Source organism: Cinclus cinclus, chromosome 6, assembly GCF_963662255.1.
Source record: "Cinclus cinclus chromosome 6, bCinCin1.1, whole genome shotgun sequence".
Classification (NCBI taxonomy): Eukaryota; Metazoa; Chordata; class Aves; order Passeriformes; family Cinclidae; genus Cinclus; species Cinclus cinclus.
The window spans coordinates 34685733-34702307 of record NC_085051.1 but is presented as its reverse complement, the minus strand read 5'-3'; positions in this window follow the sequence as shown (position 1 = coordinate 34702307).

The following is a 16575-nucleotide window of genomic DNA, read 5'->3' as shown; positions in this document are numbered from 1 at the left end:
GAACCTTCCTTAGATGAAAACTAGGAACATTTTGCTCAAAGTAGCTTTTTGGTTTGTTATTAGTGACACCAATTGCCACAGAGACAGTTTTCCTAAAAATGAAAATTAACTTTGAACAATTAACCTATTAAAATGTATATTTAATTTATTAACAAGTATTGCGCTCAAAAGCAAAATTCTAATTATGTATATATATTGACAAGGAATTTTCTAAGTGATATTTAAGTACTAAGAATTATTGTGTTGTAGACAAAACTTGCATAATAAATAAACAATTTGCACAGAGCTAAAACATAAGTTATAATTTTAACAATGATGCATGATGGGTATCATCTTTAGAAGCATAATTTTTTATGTCAATAACAAATTCAGTTTAAAAAAATCCTTCTTTATATTACATTGTATTTTTTTTTTAATAGAACTATTTGAAGAGGAGAAACACATCTAGCATGCATTAGGAATCATTTGATAGAGACACTGAGGGAAACCTGACAATAATTTAAAATAATTTTCATATCTGCTCATGACTGTGAACAAACTTTGAGGAGAAGGACTTATTAGTGTAGCCATTGCTGCAGTTGGAAATAGATTAGAGTGGTAAATGGGGGAGAAATGACCTGAGAAAACGTACCAATTTAAAGTATCACAGGCTTATCACTGTAACAAATCTGAAGGACTTCTTTTTCCTTCCTTGGCAGAGTGTGTGACAGTAGGAAATGCACCCATGGGAGTACGATCACTCAAAAATTCAGGCAAGCTGGGTGGACAGGCAGCACAACAACCCATTTCAGATTGCAAACAGTGTGTAAGTTGCCCTGCTCTGTGTCTCTCAGCAGGGAAAATTTTGTTTCTCCAGACTCCCAACTGGATGTATCAACCCTCAGATAAATCTTTTATATATTATTTGTGCACATAATAATGAGTTATCCCCTGCAATGGAACACTGCTGTCTTGATGAACACACTTATAAATTTTATAGAAAATATGTCTTGAAAGATAAAGCTCACGTCAAGATGATATTCAAAAATACTAAAGTTATTCACCAGCAAGTGTGTTCTGAAGAAAAGCATAACACAACAGGAGACAACATCAATCAGAAGAAGCAGTTACCTAAAAGAAAATGCAGGTATAGCTGGCATTTTGTAAAAGCAAACAGATTCAAATTCTTTCTAATAAAGAGACCTGAATTCCTGCTGTGCACATTCTGGCATTTTCAGGATCTCAAAAGCATGAGAGACAGTTGAAATTTCTAAAGGCTTTAATAAATGTTTCATTTAATTTATAAGGTGGAATTTTGGCCTTGTGAAAACCTGTGGAAAATTCCCTTTGGCTTCAGGGGAACTGAGTTTACAGTAACCAGGATTGTTCCAACACCTGACAGGTCTGTACCAACAGTAAGGGAGAGCAAGGTACAGGGAAGTTTTAGTACTGTTACCAAAACTTTTCCAGTGATGAATTCATATTGATCCATTTTTTCAAATAGTAACCATTGTGGAAATAACAGGAGGGATAAGAAAAATGTATTTTTGCTTCTGATATCTTTAAAGTAAAATAAAAGGATAAACTTCTCTGTTTATATTCTTAAAATCCTTCTTTTTACTAGCTGTGATGAAGCCAAAACTGACTACAGGATAGAATGACTGCGGAGAAATTATGAAATATTTTTATTACTTATTTTGCTATGGTTTGGTGTTTATGAACATTTTCTGATTTTTTTTCTTTGTTTTCATCATCTTCTTTCTACTTCCTCTTATGTGCTGCAACTTCCTCTGTTGAAGGTGCTGTATTTCTACTTAGGAAGGAGGTTTTGTTATAAAGAACCACCTTGTGAGACAAGACTAGATAGAAAGAGAACTAGAAAATGTTGAAGGGAAAATTTTCAGCAGGCAGTCAGCTACACCATAAAAGATGATAGGATTTAGCACATTTTATTAACATCAATGAACATACTTAGTCTAAGAGAAATAATATTAAATGGCTTGAAAAATAAACCAGGAATTATAATTTGTTCTTCTGTATTAAAAAACAATCAAGCATGTTTAGTTGACATTTTGAATATAGCTTTAGAAATGTTTGGAATATGCATTATGATTTTCTTTAACACAGGTATTTTTTATCTAGTTTGCCACTGGCAGGGCAAAGTTAATCAATAAAACACTAATCTTGAAAAAATGTTATGGATTCTTTCTGGAATATTGATTATGTTTTGTCTATCTTGTTTTGACTTTCTAAACATTTGGGTAAGGTCTTATTCACATTATGATGTCTAGTGATGAGTATCCCACACCATTGCATGATTTTGACAAAAGGATAAAGAAGACAATTTTCACAAAAAGAGTGAAAAGAATATTAAATGTATTTTAATTAAAACAATTTCAGTTAGTTAAATATTTTGGTCTAATTTCTGGAGTCAAGGCCTAAATCGTTTTCTTTCGGCATTCAGAGGTTTAAATATGGGGAGAAGATACAGGGCAATGGACAGCAGTCAGTAATGAGTTATGAAATGTTCAGTGATTGAGGCTGTTCTTTCTTTAAAAGGATGTTCTGTTCAGTTCTGCAATGTATTCTTCAGCTGTAGTTGCCTTAACCTTCTACGTTCATTATAAACTTATTGTCTAATATGCATTATATGCATTGGCACATTTTGGATATTCAGTTTTTCTGTATCATTTAGTTTGTGTTATTTTGAAAGGCAGGTACATAAATATTCGTATAGTTAGACTTCAAATGAACAGAAACAATTCATTTCCTGTTTCTTAGAAAACTTACATAATTCTCCAAGATTTTTTTTCTTTTGACTGTTTCTACTCAGACAATAAAATAATTATTATAGTGGATTTCCTGGTTTATAGTATTTTTGAAGTTGATCACTAGCTGCAAGTTTGCAGGAACTTTTGGAGTCTTCTAAAAGTTGATATAAAATATAGATATGGAAATATAACTGAATTCAAGGTAGGACTTTCAGTCCTGATAATTTCCAGTTAGGTCATTTGGTGGAAGCATAGGGATGAATTTCATTTTAAGAGCATTTTATTTTAATTGACTTTGGAAGCTTATTGCATGTTTACCTTCATGCAAAAGCTAAACATTGCAGTGGATTGAGAATTAGTGCTTAGCATCTTGAAAGAACTTAGTGGCTCATTAAGCAAACAGTTCAGACTGCTCTTCACTCTTTGATCATGCATCATAAAACAAAAGCACAACCCCCCCCCCCACTGAGGAATAGTAATCTACCATCTCAGTCGATATGACAAAGCATTTGGGTTAAAGTTCACTAATACTTGGAAATTCCCCTCTTGATAAAAATGGCAAGAAAGTTACTCAACATCCTTGATCAACGGTTCTTGCAAGTTTTAGGCATTGTTTTAGGCATTGTTAAAAGAACCAAATCTAACTGTTACAAAAAAATCAAAGTAATAATCTATAAATATTTTCCTACAAAATCATTTTAACTTCAGCCTAAAATACACTCTTGTCTTTTCCTCTCCTTGTCTAATTCTGCTATAGTTAGTTTAATTTATACAGGAATATTATAAAGCAGATTTCTGTAGCTATGCTAACAAAGATAAATGGAAGTAGGAACTTCAATAAAACTTTGCACACAATTCCATTATATCTTGTCAAATGCACAAGAAACCTCAGGTATAAATTGTTTCATTTGCATGTCAATTTTGTTGACATCACTGACTAAAAGTATGGACCCTTACATTCAATCTCTGCACAGAAAAATAAAATGACAATTCAAGCATGAAGCTTTTTACTGTGTTTTTAGCTCTGACATTTTTTACTACCATACAAGATTTTACAACCAAAATGAGAATTTCTTGGAAAACTCAAAAGCAAACTTTCATGTTACTTGAATATTGACAACATATTCTAACAAAGTAGAAAGATTGCATAATTTAGTTTCTCCTTTCTACATGATCTTCATGCAAGTTGCAACAGGCAAATAATTTACAAATTATTTTGATTTCTACACAAAGTTTTATAGATTGTTTCTAATATATTCAAAATGTTATTTTATTTACGAGTTACAACTGTTTAAAATCATGGCTTTTCTTTTTGTGGGAACTGAGTTTTTAATTTTCATATCTTTTATGAAGGATATGAGCCAGTGTGCTGAAGTTCATATATGTATAGGTTATTCTTACTTTAAAATCCACTAGTCTACACAGGAAGTGGAAATGGGTAGAAAGAAACTTGCAGCCTTGAGTCAGAGACTGCCTGGCAAAACCCCTGCATTCTCTTCACCCCTGGGAAAGAAAGAGCACATCTTTGCCTCTCGTCTTTCTGCTGGGAAATCTGTTTATCATTTCCAGAGACAGAATCAATTACTTGATGAGACAAAAGTATGTAGTTCAGCAAGTTTTTGACATTGTCAATGCAACTGCTTTAATATACAGCTTTGTAGATTTTATAAACTATAAAACAAATAAAAAAATCAAGGCCATTGCCATAAATTCTAACCAGTGACAATTATTAATACAAAAAAAATTAGGCATTGTAATTAGAAAATTAAGCTCAAATGTCTCAGGGAATGTAATCACAGGCCATCCAATTAATACATTTGGCAATTAAGTAATTAAGTAAAGACAGGATGCATTCAATTCTTACGAGTTTCACTACAGGAACTGAATTCATTTGTTCAGTTTCCTATCCCCAGTAGAGGCAATCTTTTACATTTGCCATAATATAAAATACCCAAATTCATTAGCACTCAATCATAAGGTCGAATGGAAGTTCTCTTTTTCCGAAATGCCACTTTGTACAGGACACCTGTTTTCTCTTTCCCATTTCTTTTTTATTCCTGTTCAGTCTTCATTCTGCAATCCTGCATTGGTAAGAGGCAACTGATCATAGATGTTTTCTTACAGGGGTAAACTTATTTGTCTGACAGTTCACAAGCATTAAAAGGGAAAGCATTGCTACAGTTTACCAAATGAAAGTCTTTTTAATTCCCAGTGCCTAGAAATTATTCTCAGTTCCTTTCCAAGGGATGGAGATTATTTCTAATGGGAGGGAAAGCTGAATAAATACAAAAATATGCATATATTAAATAAAATGCCAGATATAGTATATAAAACTAGGAGGAAACCAAAAGCGAGGACTAAAATCTTCATACTCTGTGACATATGCTATTAGAATCTGTATTGTGATTCAGGAACAAAGGTGACGCAAAACCAACAAAACTTTTGCTTCTGCCAATAGTTAAGAGGATGTGATATTTACTAAGAAACACTCCTGTCCTGCCTTAGACAACAAGAAAACATGTACCTATGGGTAAACTAAGCAATTAATTACTCTAAAATAAAATAATTTAGCAATGACTCGTTTGACTAACTCCATTCAGGATGAATATAGAAGAGAGTTTGACGGTTTTAAATATTTAGATGGAATACAATAAATCCAAAACCAGCTTTGTTTAACGACAATAAATTATATTTCATTTGGGACCTTTTGACTTTAGCATATTCATACTTTCACTAATTTTAGCCTTGTTGGTGTGATATAGACTGGAATTCAGGAGAATATCAGTGAGGGAATAGGGATGCTGAATTAGTTGTAGTGGAAACATTTTGCCCCTACAGGAACTAAATCTAAAATGGGTGTTTAAAATGTATGGGCATCTTTTCTATTTTAAACTTTTTATGCTAATATTTTATTGTGTGTGGGTAACAGCCAATCAATGTATTATAGTGCTTAGTTAATTATGTTAAGAAAAATCGACATCATTTTCTATCTGTAACTGATGTTTCCATTGTTTTCATTCCAATAAACATTCGAATATCTACATTTCTTTCTTGCAGTAAAATTCTCCTAAATTTAAGACATTGCATATTCTAAATCACAATATCAGCTAATTGCAAACATTCCATGGCAGAATATGTTTATAATTTACTAAGAATCGTAGCTTTTCTTTAATTTTCTGCAGTTGCCATTATGATAGGAAAGTTGCACTCTTCTAATATGACAGAATCCTACCTACTGGGTTGCACTTCCTGTGTCCTGCATTTCTGGAAGAAAACTATGAAAATCCACACAGTCTGTTCGAATACAACTGGGCTTCTAGAAAATGTAAGTGGTGCCTTTTTGGCAGATGTGCTGCGCTCTCTTCATGACACGACCAGACGTAAGCTCACCAAGTCTTACAAACCCAGCAGCAGGAGGCTGTGGTGCCCAGTCAGTTAGAAATTAAAGCTGAGAGAAGGACTTTATGATACTAATATTTACAATGTGCTCACATGGTCACAGGACTCCCAGTAGGGTCTGTGCATGGTCAGCAAGTTTTCCTCTGTCTGCAAAGCACCCATATAGAGCAATGAGTTTGCAATTCTCTCCATATGACCTCTCACAAAGGCAAGCCAGATATAAAATTTTAAACAGAATCAGATAATATGTTCATAGGCTCATATATCGTCAAAATAGGAAGGCTTAAAGTACAGGCAGTTTGAAAAATTCCCTTTCTGAAAGCTCTTTAAGGCATCACACAGAGCAACTGTTTGGAATCTGGTTCTGAAAATATTAATAATATTAAGAATAAGACAAAGAGGTCCTACTTTCTCTTTTAAGAAAATGCTACAGAATTTTAACCACAAATATTTTTAACCCCTCGTTTTGAATTAGAAATACAAATAATAAATAAATCTGTAGTTACTACCAGACACAACTATAAATAAATGTTGCCAAATACTCATGAATATTTGTGATTATAGAACTACCAGATTAATTTCTTATTTCTTCCCAGAAAACATGTCCAAATAGAAATAAATTCAAGGAATGTGTGATCTACTTGTGGATAAGCCTTGAACAGAAGGAGAGGTTAACATTTTTAGCTAAAATATGCACTGCAAATGGCTCACTCAGTTTTTTATCATTTGCATAAATGGCCCGGGTTCAAAATCTCACTGACTGATGCAATGGAAACAATTTTACTAGCTTATTTTTGTTGTTGTTGTTGTGTTGTTTTGTTATGGATTTTCTTGTTTGTTTTTTTTTGTTTTGTTTTGTTTTGTTTTTTTGTTTTTTAAATCACTATAGTGCTGAAAACTATAAGGTAGTGGGAAAACCGGAACAATGGTCCCATTTAAAGATCAATTTCTAATCCTAATTAATATGGCAATCAAACTGTTTTTGCAAATTAGGTTCTATAACTGACCATCTGGAATAAAGAAGTTAGAATTTTACTGTAAACTGTTTCAAGTTTCAGACAGAAATCCTAAATATTAAGACTAGTATTTCAAGTATTTCAACACTTAAGCTATGCTTTTTAAGGAGAAGAATTTCTCTGAGTAATGGTCTTTGGATAACTGTATTTCAGGAATTTTGAAGCAGTAAAAACACATGCTATTAGCTTAGTTCCTTTGCTTCTGCTTAGAGCACGCTAATGAGTTTCCCAAAGATTTGCAGCAGTGGGTTCTGAGATATAGAATGAGAAAGCAAGGACTATAAATCAATTTTTGTGATTTTTCTGGATTATTTATAAGACTTGAATCTTTCAGCAATGTTACTAAATCATTGCTGTTTTGAAACTATTTATAGTACCCTTATTATTCTGATGAATAACAACAACAATTGAATAGCAAAAAAAATCAAACCAAAAAGTGCTAGGTAATGTAACATTTTTTTAAAAAGTCACTCAATCACTCAGATTTGTGCTATTTCTCCTTTAGTTGAAAAACTCAGGCAATGTTATGGTTTGACCTCAGAAATAAAGTAACAGCTTCATCTTTATTTCATTGGCTGAGTAAAACATGAGTTAAAATATAATCAGATTCAAAGTTTCTATCTACTTAAGAGTCATGAATGGGTTTTTTCTATTAATTATTATTTTAAACTGATACTTTCATAGAGCTGTTGTCAACTGCAGAGCCATACAGTCCGTATAGATAAGTCCAACAAATACTTACTTTTATTTTTTACTTCTCTGCATCATCCTTACACTGTTTTATAGTCATTATCTGGTCAGAATGGATAATTTTGCAGTCAATACAGTCACAGTTAATGAAAATATGAGAACATTTTAAAGACTTATCAAGATTTATGAACCAATAAGGAGCCTAGACTGAGGCATTTGAAAAAAATGGACTTAACTTACTAATCCTGTGAAAGAATTTTGAATTCTTGAGTACTTGCTATTTCTGATACACATTCTCTGGAGAAACATGGATTGAAATTTGGAATTTGAAACTTGAGAAATGCAATTTTAAAAATTTTTATGCTATTCAACTAAATTCATTAATTTTCTAGTTCTTTATGTATTACAGTGATGTAATTGGTAGATTCCTCATAGATGAATGAGGGTCATATATATTCAAACAACAAAATCTCTTCGGTGTAGTTTTAAACTGAAAAAGATTTTCAGATTTGGCTGAGAAATGTGAACTGGAGGGAACTTCACATTTGTATATAGGAGCAAATTTGAACTATTTACATATGTCGGGCTTCCCAGATTTGGCCCAAAGTCAAGCAAAGCAACTGAAGTTCTGTGAGCAAAAGTGAATCCTTAATGTAATTTTCCTATTAGAATAATAGGCCAGGTACAATACTACAAAAATCATGGCCAGGTATCCCCAAGGAATTCCTGCAGCATAATTGTACCACCTTATTTTAACCTGAAGTGTGATCTATACGGAATTTAAAATGACCTATAGGTCTGAGTCAGAATATTGACCACACTGGAAAAACATTTTTGAACATTAGATTGATTTTTTTTTTTGGTCTTTTTTTTTTTTTATCTACATTTTTAAGTGAGCAAAAGGATATTTATACAGGTTAGAAGGACAATCAATGTTTTAGAGCCTGCACTGTGCTTTTGTCCAGAGGCATTTTAGGTAAACTTGAACAAATACCTGACAACTCTCATCTATCATTGATCTAAACTCATAAAAAACAGTATCTTCATCTGAAAAGGGTTTTGGGAAGATTATTTAAAAGGTTGACTATTATAGTTAATATAACAATCAATTGGTCTCTTAGAACTACTGGAGACAGATACAATAAGAAAAACAAAAAGTGTTTAAACTTTAGCTAAATCCATTAAAAAGACATTATGATCACTCACTTAATGTTACCATAACTTAGGTGTTAAGTCGATTATATTGATTGCAGCTGTAAGAGTGTAAGGATACAAATTAAGTAAAAATTAAGATATAGTATCTTAATACTATGAGGAAGATATATTATCTTCTTTTAGATCACTTGGTATAGCTTGAGAAAAGAGGGAAACTTTTGGATCCATAAGCTCTTTTGCCATGAGAAAAGGAAACAATCTTCAAAGCTAAGGATAAGTTTTAGAATAAACGCTGTGGATGTTGCAAGATACATTAATCAGACTGGGAGAAAGAAAATAGTCGATAGCAAAATTCTGCTAAAGGAGAAAGATGAGATGAATTACTATGATCCTTGAAATTATCTCTAGTTTATGATTTTGGAAATCTGATGATGTTTTATTTTCCAGCCCAATCTTTTAAAGGCTGTTTTGATTTTTTTTTTTTTTTTTTAATTTTAGTTTGTTTATTGAGAACAAGTACTAAGAGGTGAAGGTAACGGAGGATTTTTTTTTTTAAAGAAATTTAGGTGAAAGCCTCATCACCACTAAGAGAAGTTCAGTACATTTTTTTACATGATCTTATTTTGGTGTGTGGTGATTTTTTAATTTCATGCCAGTAATTTGCATGTTTGTATGTAATGACACACTTGCGTGTGCTACTCAGTTACAGTCAGCTTTGATTTGGTCCCTAATCTTGGCAATTGTATTTCTGAGGACAAATACAGTTCTGAAGTCAAGAGGGCAGTTGAAGACCAGTTTCTGGGAAGCTTTCTTCTCCAGTTAGAATCCCTGTTTTATACTTTTAGCTTTTAATATATTGTATAAGTCCTAGATGATTCTAATACCCAAAATAAGTACATAACTTAGAAAAAGTGTAAGCAAGTTCAACATTTGTTTCCTCTGTATTCAATAGTCACTTTCTGCAAAGTATTGGGACTCTTCTCTGTAAAATTCTGCTTGATGGGAAAAACCTCTCCTTGAGACTGTTGAAATGGAAATCAGAACTGTTCCCCAGAGCATGCCATAGTTCCTTTTGCAGGTCCTTTTAGTAATTTAATATATTAACAAGACAATTTCACAGAATTATTACATGTGCAATGCACATCAATGACAGAATTTTTCAATATGTTGTGGAATAACTCTTCATAATAAAGTCAGCAAGAAAAAAAACCCTAAGAGTCAATTCAATCAATATTTTGCTAAATTCGGTTGAAGGCAGCAGGCAGATTAATTCTAGCACTCCCTAACCTACAGTTACTGAAAACAATATTCACTGCCACCAAGCAAAAGATAGGAGCATTTCAATCAGGTTTTCCCCTGAACTCCTAGCTCAATTTTAGCTTAGATCTTTCCATAGCTAGGGCAGTTTCACTTTCTCTGAGATGATAGAAATCTAAAATTAATTTTATCTTATACAAAACCATGAACAACCTCACACTCTCTATACCACAATTTGTGTTGCGAGTAAAAACAAAGACAATCCAGGATATCTTACCAGAGGAATTGTTGTGCCTGGATGCCATTAATTTGAAATGAAGACAATATTACCATTTGAACAAAAGCTGTTGCAGCAAGATTTGGGGCTGTTTCCCGATAAGAATCATGAAAAGTGCTGGGAAAAGAATGACTATCTGAAGTCCTTTTATTTTGTTTTACCTACTGGCCCCCCACACCCCTCCAGTTTTGTATTCCTCTCTTTAAGTGCATTTATTTATAGCAACCCTGATTCCCTTCTATTCTCAGCATAATTGGACATATATGTAAGGCATCTTAGACTTTCGGCTTACTATTTAAAACCTACTCTTGCTAAACAATCAGAAGTATAGATTTTAACACAGGATATACTTTTTTCTCAGGAAAATAGCATTTAAAATGTGATGCTTGTCAGGTGTATACTTCATGCTATTTCATACTTAGTTTTAGAAGAAATTTTTGAAGAAAATATTTTGCACCAATTTTAAAGTCAGAAATGCTGAAATCTCAGCTGTCATTTTCATGAGATGGCAATGAAAATATTAATCTTTAATTTAATCAGTCAGTTATATGAGATTAATTTACAGATGGAAATCACAGACAAAGATATAGAAAATTTGCAATATATCACTGAATTTGTTGTTCTGTTCTGGGCAAGATTAAAAGCATCTGGACAACTCAAGAGTATTTGGACTACTCAAAGATTTTTGCATAAAGTCATCTTTAGAAAAATAGAAGGGAAAATACAATCACACAAAAAAGGAAAAACCAAAAGCCAAACCAATAAACAAACTTCTGTTAAACAGAATGCAGAAGTAGTGATTCTGAGCTGTTTTCATAGCTTTATCTTTCCCGTCTTTGTCATTGACATCTTCTTGGTTGCTAACTACTTCAAAATTTTGTATTCTTCATGTAATTTTTTGAATTGGAGAGACACTCAGGTGTCCAAATTATGAACAGCTGTGTCATTTCAAATCCTCTAAAGCATTTTTGATTTCATTATGAAGCTGACAGATATGATGCTACAGAAAATGCATGTTCTTATAAGAGAGCTACTGGAAGCTAAGCAGGACATGTGGGCTGTTTTAATTTGGTCTATACATTCATATCAGAATATTAAATATAGAATATACAGAATATATAGAAACATTTTATTTTCTTACTAAAATTTGGATTTGATTGCCTTTTTGTTATTTTTTTCCAAATATATTCCCCTCTTGTTCTTTTTTTGACTTTGCTATGATGAGTTCTGAAAATGCATCAGCCCAAAAAATTCCAGCTGAGGCCCACCCACATTAAGTAGAATGACCTATTCCCCACATATGTATTGTCTCATTTTGGATATAGTCTTATCTTTTTGTGTCAATCTCTTTCAAAATCCATATTTTAGCTTGAATTAATAGCAGTTTTAATTTTCCAAAGCCAAAGTATTTCCTCAAATGTAAAAAAATATTCCCTATTTGTTAGTAGCATTTGTTAGAGTACTTCTGCTGTGTAGAGGTCAAGGACCGTGAAGAGAAGGTTGAGTGCTTATGGGTAGGAACCTGGGGGAAGGCTAATGGGGCAGATATCCTGGTGGGAGTCTGATGTAGAGCATCCAACCATGATGAAGAGGCAGGTGAAGTATTCTGTACTTCAGTGGCTGGCTGATGTTTTATGATTGCTTGTTCTCATCAGAGACTTTAACTTGCTGGATGTCTGTTGGAAACCCAACACAGGGGAAAAGAGGCAGTGTAGGAGGCTTCTGGAGAGTGTAGAAGGTAAATTCCTGACGCAGTTGTCAAGTGATCTTACCATGGATGGGACTACACTGGACCTGCTTCTTATGAATTTACAGGGGCTGGTGGGAGATGTGGTGGTCAGAGGCTGTCTTTGACATAGTAACCCTGAAACAACAGCATTTTCAATTCTTGGTGAAGTAGGAAGGGGGTAAACAAAACATTTCTATAAGAAACAACTGAATGTGTCATCTAGTGCTGTGGTCTAGCTGACATGCTCGTGTTCATTCAAAGGTTGGACTCTGTGACTTTGTAGGTTTTTTCCGATCTTAGTGATTCCAAGATTCGATTCAGCCCATGATCCGTTCCAAAAGAATGTGCTGCTCTTACTAGTGAGGTTTCATAAGTATGTGATTGAATGATACCCATTTCCTAGAGTGTAAGACCCAAAACCCAGAGGCATTATAACTTTAACATATATAACCCCATATTCCACAAATACACCTCCTTTTAATATTCTCTCCTTTTTGTTAAACTAGGGACTCAGTCACACATGATTTCATCTTCATAATTTTTTGTTATTTTGCTTATGAGAATGTTATACAAGGCTATACTAAAGACTTCTTGAAAAAATATGTAATACACACACAACCTTCCTACAAGAGCAATAATCTCATCAGTAAAAGGAAATTAGGCTTGTTACAAATATCTTGATTGTACTAATGCCAGTTTTTATGTATGTTTCAACATCTCCTAGGTACTAGAAGCTGATTATTTAATCCTTTGTTTAAAGTGTTTTTCTTCTCTCCCCCTCTCCCTGGAAAGGGATTAGTAAATATTTCTGCCTTCTCTCTTTTTTTCCATTGGCTGAAATCTTAACACCAAACATATTTATATGAGCTGGATCATGTGAAACCAGAAACAAACCCACCTGTTTCAGAGCTGAGTACATCTTCTCCTCTCCATCCTGCTAATCTGGCTGATGTGCCTCGGGTAGGGGCACCTCCTTGTTTTGCAGAGGGTCAGTAGAAGTACCCTATGAACATGTCCCTTTCACTAGGAGCTGCTGTAGCTAGTAACAGGCAGCAAGATTTGATGACTTTGCAAGGCCTCTAGATTGAGACATATCAGATCACTTTTGTCTTGATATTTCTTGACCTGTAGTTTGTTGTACTTGTTTTATGACAGAAATTTCTCTAATTAGCGAAATGTGTTTGTCTACCTTGTTTTACCTTTGTTTATATATATGTATGCGTGTGCTAATTCCCTTGCCCATTAACAAGATGCTGAGAGCAATGCTGTTTTTGAGGTGAGTTCTTGCACTTGGGTCCCAAATAAAGATGTTCTGCATCAGCACTGTAACTGTTAACCGGGCTTTATAAATCTGTACCAGAATTTTGTTCAGAATAGTCCTGATTTGCCTTAGCACATGTGAATTTTTACAGATAGAGGAAGAGAAAGCATTCTAATAAATGCAACTCTTAGAAAAGTTATCGTTGTCTATAAATATAGAAAAGAACAATTCCAAGGGCAGCAGCAGAAAAGTCACTAGGCCCTGAATAGTCTTTCTTTCTATAGGCTTGGGTCAGGTCTAAAGAAACAGGTACTAGGAAAAAAAAGATGGCTGGCTTTGCATCTTTCTTCTGTAAGTCTAATCAGTACCATGATTGTAATCTTAATGGTATTTTGGCATTTAACAGTTTTCTTTCGAATGAGTGACTTGTGTTTTGTTAATATCACATTTTTATACCCATAATTTAAATGTCCATTATTCATAACTCTCTTGAATCCATTATTCATTGAATGCAAAATGTTAAAATAATGGAAATCTCTTTCAAGAAAAGAAAATAAGTCAGTCCCTTGAAAAAAGAAGTGACTTCTCTACAGTACTTAAATTATGCCCAAGAATAATGCTTTTTGAATAGTACTTGTTAGATGGGTTGATAATTCCAGTTAATTTGTTCTTAAACTTCGAGTTTATTTGTATTGTTATTACTATATATCCTCTTTTGGAAGACTTGATTTGAACATGCCTAAAAAAAACAAAAAAACACAATATGCTACAGTCTGAGTCATAAAATTTTGTTCAGATAGTATCACCTGTGATACTTGTTAAAAGTTTATATCTATTTGGTTAACCCCTCCCCTGGACATTAATCTTTTTTTTTTTTTTTTGTTACAATTGCAAAGAGCTTGTAAAGCTGACAAAATATTTATTTGAAAGTCCTCCTTTTGGATCTTACTAAAGATTTCATTACTTTGAAAGATCTTGCCTTTATTTAACATACATTTGTTAAAAAAAAACCCCAGAGTGTATTTTATTAATTCAACCAGCTCTAGAAACCAATGTCAGGAGACAAAAATGATATAGTCTTTCCAAAATTCATAGTATATGCAGCAATGTGTAATTAAAAGACAATACTAGGAAGTTCTTTTCAACTGTTGTGTGTTAAAGGGATGACATGCATAAGGATGTTCTCCATACATAAAATGTGAGGCCAGGCTGAGTCTTCTGAGTTTCGAAGCAGTCAAAGAGCGAAGTCCTTGAAGCCATATTAGAGAATTTTCCATTTAAATTGTTGGTTTCTGTGAGTTTTCTGCATATTTTTTGGAGAAACCAAAATATCTCCTTTAGGGCTGCAGACACTATTAAGTGTTAAGACATCTAAAAAAGAGATATTCTAAAGCCTGAGTAATTCGTTTCGTTTAGTATCTACACGTAGTCTTATGAGTCACAACTGACTAATTATAACCCATGAATTTGAAGTATAGTTTGTCATTGCTACAGTTCATCGTGTCTAATTGCTGTGGTAAAGATTTCCAATTGGTTCTTCCCAGAAGAAATTTGTAGCCAGAAATACTGGAAGGCTCTTTTAAAGACACCTATGATGGTGTAATGTGGTTGTAATTTCTTTGTGCTTTACCTAAACAAAATAAGAGAATCTCTGCCTCTTTTGAGCAGCAACATGATACTCATTATAATGTTTGTAAGCCCTTTTTGGTAAATCTACACTGAATTTGAAAAACCTACTAAAATAAGTATTGCTATCTTTCATGCACTGGCAAAAAGGTTTTTTGATTTGATTACTCCTTGAAAAGTGAGATACAGAGTAGCTGTAAAAATGTCCATTGATTCTTTGCTTATTTGCTTCTTGTTTTATTAAATGCAATATGTTCAAAGAGATTTCCAAAGAACATGTTTGGAACAAAGACACCCATAAGCTATAAACTATGGAATAAAAACAAAATTAATAAAAACAATTACTCCAAATCAGTATAATTTCTTCCTTGGGAAGCAAGAACATGCTTTTTTCTTTCCAGTTATATACAGCAATTCTCAGTGCAAAACTAGTCCAACTCCTTAAGTTAAGGAAAAATGGAAAACTGTTGAATATTTACCTATAGATAAGAGCAGTCTCTGTTCACATCTGTAAAAGGGAAAGATGAATTAATAGTTGTGTTTCCAGTGTAAATTGTTAGCTATGTAACTATTGGTTAGAGGCTTGGCATTATTCAGAGATCTGAAAACAACTACGGGTATGACATCGACTTCATAGCCTAACACCATGAATCTTGGGAAGGAAATACCTTTCTATCAGAATTTCAGAATTTTATATAATTAGGGTTACAGCATCCTCTGAGGATTGAGAGAATTCTACAAATGTACTAGCTTATCCATCAGAATAAGTTCCTTCTGAACATTCACCTTCAAATAATTTTCAGTAACTTCATTTTTGTGCCCCTTTGTTTTCTTGCATGTAAATCCAGAAAATCTGTAATGCTCTATCACCATTCTTTGCACTCTTCCCATACACTTGCCACTGAGCAACTCTGCTATAAAAACCTGCGAAGGGTGATGACTCACCTCTTTCAAATTTCAGGCACATAGTAAAACCTTCACCTCCTGCACGGTGAGGGTGGTTATACTCACTGCAGGCAAAACTGCTTTAAGGAAACTCACTGAGCATAAAGCAACTCTGTCAGAAGCATATGCTTCTAAGATAGCTTAGCTTTCATACAAGATGCCTCACACATTTTTTCCCAGATGCAGTAGCATTTATATCAGTGGTTAGTTACAGAGAAAGACAGGTCTCCTGCAAAGATCTAACTTTTGTTTATTTAATTTTTTCCCTATTTCAGAAAAAAAATAAAAGAGAGAATCTCAAATACAACAGTAACAAAGCAACAAAAATAAACACTATCATAGTTACTGTGTATTCCAATATTTATATGAATTTGTGTGATTAATTTAGGACCTCTTTTTCCTCCACTGTGATATTCCCTAGTGCACACCATAAGGGAGAACTTTCAAAATTATTTTTTCTACTACAAGTT